This window comes from Numida meleagris, chromosome 2 (assembly GCF_002078875.1).
Source record: "Numida meleagris isolate 19003 breed g44 Domestic line chromosome 2, NumMel1.0, whole genome shotgun sequence".
Lineage (NCBI taxonomy): Eukaryota > Metazoa > Chordata > Aves > Galliformes > Numididae > Numida > Numida meleagris.
Window position 1 is genome coordinate 14,699,166 of NC_034410.1, and position 7,597 is coordinate 14,706,762.

Here is a 7,597-nt window from a genome sequence, read left to right on the forward strand (position 1 = left end):
TTTTTGCTGAAGGATGAAAACATATATCAAGATGTTCAGATATTTTCAGGAAAAAAAAACCAAGATGTTTATAGCTGGCTCCATTTACTGATTACAGTTTCATTAAACATGGTAATAGTATTCCTGCTAGTAAATACTTGCTCAAGTATTTACTTTACAATGCTAAAATATTGCTAGAAAACAATACTTCCCTTTGTTTTCTCATTCCAATAGAGTTACTGTAAGACTGCAAAGGAGTCTGGTCCCAGTGGAGGGCTGCAGTGGGATTACACACAAATGTACATACACACACACCTAGATTATCTCTCTACATTATCTCATTTACATGATTAACAGCTATTCTTTATCCAGCATTCTTCGTGTTTTTACACAAACAGAAGGACTGCCTATATAACCTAAACCTTTTCTCTACACAGCAAGTATTCCTGTTTTCTAACTGAGAAGGTAAATATCTGACCCAGAACTGGAGCTCATCATTAATGTCTTAAATAGTCACAAGAGGTAAAGACAAAAGTTTTTGCATGGGTCAAATGAGCACTTGAGAATAGGGAGGAGGACTCTGGCAGGACAGAATAGGACAGGGGCAGACAGCTGGCAGCATTTCCCGAGGCACATTGTGTCCCCGGGTTTACTTCTTTGTCTGTTCCATCTCTGCATCCCCTTTTATGTTTGCAGGCGTCCCAAGCACAGCCTGCTCTGCCATCGCAGCTCCATTTTGCATCAGTACTTTGATAAAGCAGGGCTGGCTCCTTGTTCTGTTTTGTCCTTTTGTTTTGTACCTCTGAGAAGTTCATCTACAGTTAGGAGGCATCTGTTGTCTCTTAAAGACTTCCAGGAGTCACTGAATACTTCTCCATCTGTCACTCTCACATCTGCTGGGGATCGAGCAGAAATTAAACAAGCTCTGTGTCTCAGGATCTTGCTCTATAAAACATTAAAGAAATATAAAATCATCACTTAGTTTCCACTGGAGCAAGAATTTAATTTGATTTTACAGCCCCCATGCTTTCCAAGGTCTCTTCCCAGTTCAGAACAGGCTGGGCCTGTGCCTGTTTGCTCTTTGAAAGGAGGCCCTACACTGGAAACAACATCCTTGATCCACTAAAAAGCACAACCGTTATTTAGAAAGATTCTGTTTTACTGGCAAGTTACCTCTGCTTGACACTGCTTTTCCATGGAGGGGCTCTGCTCAAACACTTTCTGCATTCGTAACTGTATTGCATATCCACCAAGGACATGTTCAAAATTTGCTATGCCTTCAGCGGTATCTTCAAGGATTGTGAAGTGCTTGGGGAGCACTAACAGTGCTGACTTTCACAGACTGAAAAAAGCCCATCAATTTTAAAATGTCCTGATTTAAAAAGAAATTGCTTTGTTAGGGATTTTTCTCAAAAAGTCTTGCTGAGATTTGTACCGACAATAAAAAGGCACTGATAGACTGAATTAATTTCTGATGTGATCAAAACACATGATGTACTTGATAATGGAATTACAGAACACTCTGCTCTTATAAAGACGTTGCTACAATCAAATATTCTCTTCTGTATCTGGCACAGCTGACATGTGAGCCTACACATGAGGCAGGGGGAGGGGGAGAGCGAGATGAGTTTGACTTGGGACCAGAGGGGAAGCCAGCAAAGAAGGCAGCTGTGGCCTTGACAGCAGGTCTTGTGGGGACAGGGTGGCCCAGTCAGATGTATGATGAGTGGTATAGGGGAAAAGGGAGGCCTGGTGGGCTTTGGCTGGCCATGGGGCTGTAGCAATCCTCATTCTGATGACAGCCTCTCAGAGGAGAGCACCTGCTCTCATTCTCACAGAGATAAGATGCAGCATCTGGCACAAGAAGTAGAATTATGTCCATTGGTACCCATTCAAGGTATGCACAGAGATGCTGACCTGCAGCCAGACTGCCAGCACCATCAGGGCAGGTCTGTGGGATGTCCCTGAGCAAGCAGCTGCTTGCACTCAGCACCTCCTCAGCCACCTCTGATCAAGTGGGAAAGCTTGGTACTGCCTGTCACAGTGTGAGTAGTAATACATTAGTTCCAACTGAAGTCTGACTTTCGTCTTTTACCTTTCCACTGCAGCAGCATCTGCATTCAGCCACTGCCTGCTTTCACAGAACGGCTCTGTGAGCACAGTGAGCTTTTCCTGTTGGGGCTGTCCTTTTGTGCTGGTAAACATGCACACACAACTCTCTGAACGTATTCCTTTTCAGGGGACCTGACACCCCTACCTGGAGATGGTGCCAAGGCACCATCCTTTGGTTTTATCCACTGTAGTTACTTGCAAACATTTTTCCACCCTACGAGAGGTCAGTGATTTCCCTCTCCCACATGCTGTCCTTATGGAGAACACATTCCAAGAAGCCTTCAGGAATGGAAAGAACAATAACTTGTTCTTTCCAAAGAAATACAGGGATATCTGGGGTTTCTAACCCTTTTCAGTCTTTTCCCAGGTACATTGTCTAGGGGACTGTTGCAGGGACAGATGATATATCTGTTTCCTTTGAATTTTATGGCCTGGATTCATTTACCAAGCTGGGCTGATCTTAAAACATGTATTTGCCTTCCATTCGCTGCACTATGCATCACCACTGTGGGCTAAGATGCTGTTTTTGTCAGCTTCCTATTTTTAAAAGGACAGAGACACACATTTTAAAAGCCACCTTCTGGGTTAATCTCAGCCACGGGCATGCCTTTGAAGCTTTGGGTTTGGAGGGATGTGCTATCAGTGATCTTGACAAACATCTCAGTTTGCCCACTGCCATCCAGGGACTGTGCACACAAGTTTGCTTTTACTGACTGCAGAAATACAAGCAGAACAGACTTACAGTAGGTATATAAACAAGAAGGTCACAAGGTTAATGTTTGACTCTAATCCTAATGACTTTTTTCAGCCATGCACAAAGCATGACACCAGAAAGAATTCACTAACAACAAAGCAAAGATAAACAAGTACAAGAGCACAACCCTCTCCTTTGTACACCAGCTTCAGAAGTTGCACAAAAGTATTTAAAGTACAAATAAAAATGCCCTAGTTTTATAGTAGATGTAACTTTATCCATTCCTCTCCATAATATGTGCAATAAGTTGCTCCAAGGTACCAATAAATATATCAGAGGAACTAACTGGTTTATAAATATTTGGAAAAAATAGAAACTATTGCTTAAATAACCACCGTATAGAGAAAATAATCTCCCACGGAATCTATTAAACTAGGTTAATGAACTAGCAGGAAAAAGTTTCAAACCTATTCCCCCAACATCTAATTCAGAGCAAATCTTTCAAGCTGAGTTTTAGACAAAAATAATGAGCAAGGTTCCTGAATGTGGTTTTAAGTGAACAGAAATTAAGTCAACTGTTTACAGAAATGTTTGCAAGCTGTGAGAAATACATTCTGAATTGTTTAGTTAACAGTCAAGGTGATTTGAAATACAGCAACAAATACATTATGGTGTTACAAGGGCTCCGTCAAAATATAATAATAGTGCTAAGGGCTCTTCAGACACAGATAGCGGACCCAAGCTGGTAAACAAACCCCAAAAGAAGCGCACATAGTTTACAAAAAGCACAAGTGCTGCCAGCAACTCTCTTCTCATTTCTTTTCACAGACCTTATCAAAAAAAAAGAAAGAAATCTTATCAAAAGACTGCTTCTGTACCCAGAATATTTGCTCTGTTCCAGGACAGTTTACTTTGGCAACTTGCTCAACTTTGCATCTGTAATTAAATGATGAAGATGAGACAATGTGGCTCTGGAGAGATCATAGGAAACTCCATCTTATCTGTTAGCCCTTTATTTACAGAGCTCCTCATGTTTTGGCCTCCCTAATGCATTTTTCATTAAAGCAGAAGGGCAAGTTGAACACACAGCCTTCTCCCATGGTACACACAGGAAGCTCTATCCAGAGGCATGAACCCAGCTTTTTGTATTCCCTCAGCTTTTACTCCCACCAACAGCCCTTAAGTGATTCCCTCAGCTTCAGAGAGCAGACATGTCTCCCAGTGCTGCTTCGTAACACGACGGGAAAAGGTTCAAGCCCTCTCCTGACTGCAGAAGTAAGGCATGAGGGAGTCTCTTGTACAGAGTTAAGTTCACATCTAATTTAATATGAACCGCTACCATTTCCAGTATGGAATTACCCTTGTGTCCAACACTGCCTTACTGCAAAGGATCCAGGGATCGCTTGATGCGGTGACAACTCAGCTGACATCTAAAGGCTGAGTACTCAGCCTGCTGGGGCCACCATAGTCACCTCTGTGGGCAACACACAGAAGATCTGTGAGGCAGTGGGGTGACATCCCCTGGAGTCACTAGTCTTCCTCTCCTGAAATACATGGATAGCTCACTCCCAATTAGTCAGGACTCAGTCCCAGCGTAGATGTCTGCATCTGAACTAGCAGCATCAAGGTTCTTCCACAGGCAGTGAAGATTTCATCAGCATAGCCATGACATCTCAGGCATAAGCTATCTCCTCTCAAAGCAGGTACCTAAAATACCTACCTCCCAAGAAGCACCTGTTTCTCTGGTGGATGATAAAGAGAATCTGGGCTACCTACCTCAGGTGTAAGCTTTGACAGTGCACTTATCCAAAACTAAGAGGGTTCCCACCATTTTTAGTTAGCTGATCAGATCTCTCAGGGAAACCACGAGGCAGTGCCTGGGCTCAGATGCCATGAAGTGGGGTCATAATCCTGCATCAGAGGGCAGAGAACAGCTCTGCAGTGGGTGGGGAGGGCACTGTGATGGTTCTCAAGGCACAGCCCTTTCTCAATGAGCTCCTCACACCTGCACATAGTTCACTGGCATTAATGGGTGATGTGAAGGCTTAGGTTATGAAGAGAGCCATGGTTTGGTTTCTTATCTGCTGAAGTCAGCTTGTGGTTGTGTGTGACTGTTTGTGACAGCAGTAGTATAGCTGACCTGGACCCTTTGGCCAGAAAGTCTTTTTCCGTCTCTCATCTTTTCAGCTGCCCACTGCCATTATTCTAACAAGAAGATTTAAGTATATCCCTACTTTCTAATCTGCAGCCTGGAAGTGTCTCAACATAAAACGCCATTCTTACAAGAGGACATATCATGCCAAGTTGCAAAGAGAGGTATGAAATAACCCTGCTTGAATGCAGTGGTGGGAAATCTGTTAGCAATAACAGCTGCAGCAGCAAGCCCATAAAACATGTTTGCCAAACCCAGGAATCCCTGAAACACAGCCAAGCTACATGCTGGTCAATGTAGATTTCAGCCCATGTAGCTGCTTGAGGGACAGTGGCAGCAAGAGGCACTGACCTGGCCAGTGCCTGCGGTTCCTGTGCTTCAGACACTTCCAGATGCCAGAGCTAAGTTGAGTGAGTGAAACTTCACTGCCCCTGCTTTGCTTTTCCAGGCTCAGCTAGTCAGATTAGCAGGAAAACATTCAACTCCCACAAGGAAAACACAATAGAAAAGCACCAAAAAAGAGCACAATTTCTACACTTCTAAAGTGTACACATTTTCCCCAATTCCTGAGCTGCAATGCTCTGAGATAGGCTGAGATATGTTTAAAAACTAGCTCCTCGTTAGGGACAGGAATTGAATTTCTCAAACATTCTTATGAATAAACAAAACAGCAAAGGATTTGTCTCTTTGCCATCATCAGCTAGGATGTGTCAAGAATTTGCTTCCATAATGAAGACAGCTTGGCTGATGCACTTGCAACCTGCAGAATAAATTAATTGGGTTGAAAGCAAACATTAAACTTATATCAAGAGTGAGAGACAAGCTTTGTCAGATGGGCTCCAAACTAAAACTGAGCCAACAATGTGGATATTCCCTCTGGATTCGAAGCGATACTGCTTCAGTCATGTTCTTGGCTCTTTGCGTCCTCTGTGTTCCTCCTCCACACAATTGTGGAAACCTGATTTTAAACCCCTGCACTTCCCCACACATGATACATTCCGTATGAAAAGAGAGGCTCCTGGAAGTGCTAGGAGCCAGTCTTTTGATGTTCTTGAGCCAGAGGCAACTAAGTGAGGGAGAAAGTGTCTCTGCAGATCGTGCAGAAAAGACCTAGCCACTAGGTTTCTTAATGTGAATCTGAAACGACAGAGTACAATCTGAACTTTACACTCAGCCAATATATTTCATGACTGCCTAATGGTTTCTGAGGATACCAAAGCCAGATATAGGTGGCTGAGAAAATCAAATTTTAAGCATTTGCTAAAACTCTTCAGTTTCATTGAGTTGCTGATCTACTCTCTAAATAGTTATCTTTCCCTGGCTACTGGAGACCTCAGGAGCATCTTTCAGCTGGTCTGGGAACCAGATAAGAAAATCAACTGTATCAGCAAACACAGCACAGACTGAAATATAGAACCACATGTCAGCCAAGTCAAATGAATGTGCTGTTATTCAAACACAAACAGCAACATCTGGGAAATAATATGAATGTGTCCTTAAAATTAAAAGTAATCAAAATGCCACTGCTTGGGCCAGCCCTGCAACCCAAATTTTAAGATCTGAGTTGTAGAGAGTAAGGGTCTACAGAAGACATGCCAACAGGGCAGCCAAAGTCCTGGCCTCGTGTCACACCCAGTGTGGCTCAGGTAAGGACTGGTGGAGTCCTGAGGGCAGAATTTCCCTGTCACTGCAAGTCTGAATGCCCAGGAAGCCTACTTGTCAAACAAACCATTTTGCACTTGTTTTGCTCGGTTTTATATATGGACTTAAACTGACAAACCTTTTCCAGAGCTCTGAGCTTTTAGTCTGCCCATCTCAGACTCCCAAAACATCTATCACACATTTATTCTAAGCAAAGCCTAATACACAGAGGCTATTCCCTTCCAGGTCCCCACCCCAGGGAGGGACTCGGGAGATCTCTGGCGATGAGCAGCAACCTGCCCTCCACTCCCATTTCCCTGAGCTCATCAGCACAATGCAGAGTTTGTCCCTCTTGTAAACTTCTCATGTGTTGCCAGGCAGAGCATATACAGCAGCATCAGTGACCTCTGAGAGCACAAAAACAGAGACGCAGAAAGCACCAGAAGGGAGGATTCATTTTTTCCCAGTGATGTCAACAAATCCTCAGATCCCACTGCATGATGTGGTCAGGAATGCTATGGATGCTCCCAATGGGATGGAGACTTTTCTTCACCTTACAAGAGACAGTGCAGATCAGCTTGGCATCAGCTGTGGGTCCATGATATAAAACACGGATGTCCAACCTTTTGGCTTACTGCATTGAGTGAAGAGGAATTGCCTTGGCCAGAGTTCCAGTTGCTGCTGAGTGATGGGTGCATACCCAGGGCCAGGTCGTGCTGCTAGGTGGGGAAGAGCCACGACACTGATGGCATAGTGGCAGAGAGCAGGGCACATTGCTACCTGTCCTGGGTTGCATCCCAAATGTGATGTCCATTCTCATTTCCATCTGGCTCTGTATTGTACTGCCCCTGACTTTCAGCCAGCACCACTGTTCATGGGACAAGATTTAATGCAGATTGATCCCAATCAGCCTTAAAAATATAGGAAAAAAATCTTTTTTCTAACTTTCTAAGGCCACATTTACTCTTGAAATCTTCATAGCACAGCCTCCAAATTGGTGAACCATCTCGTATGGTGAG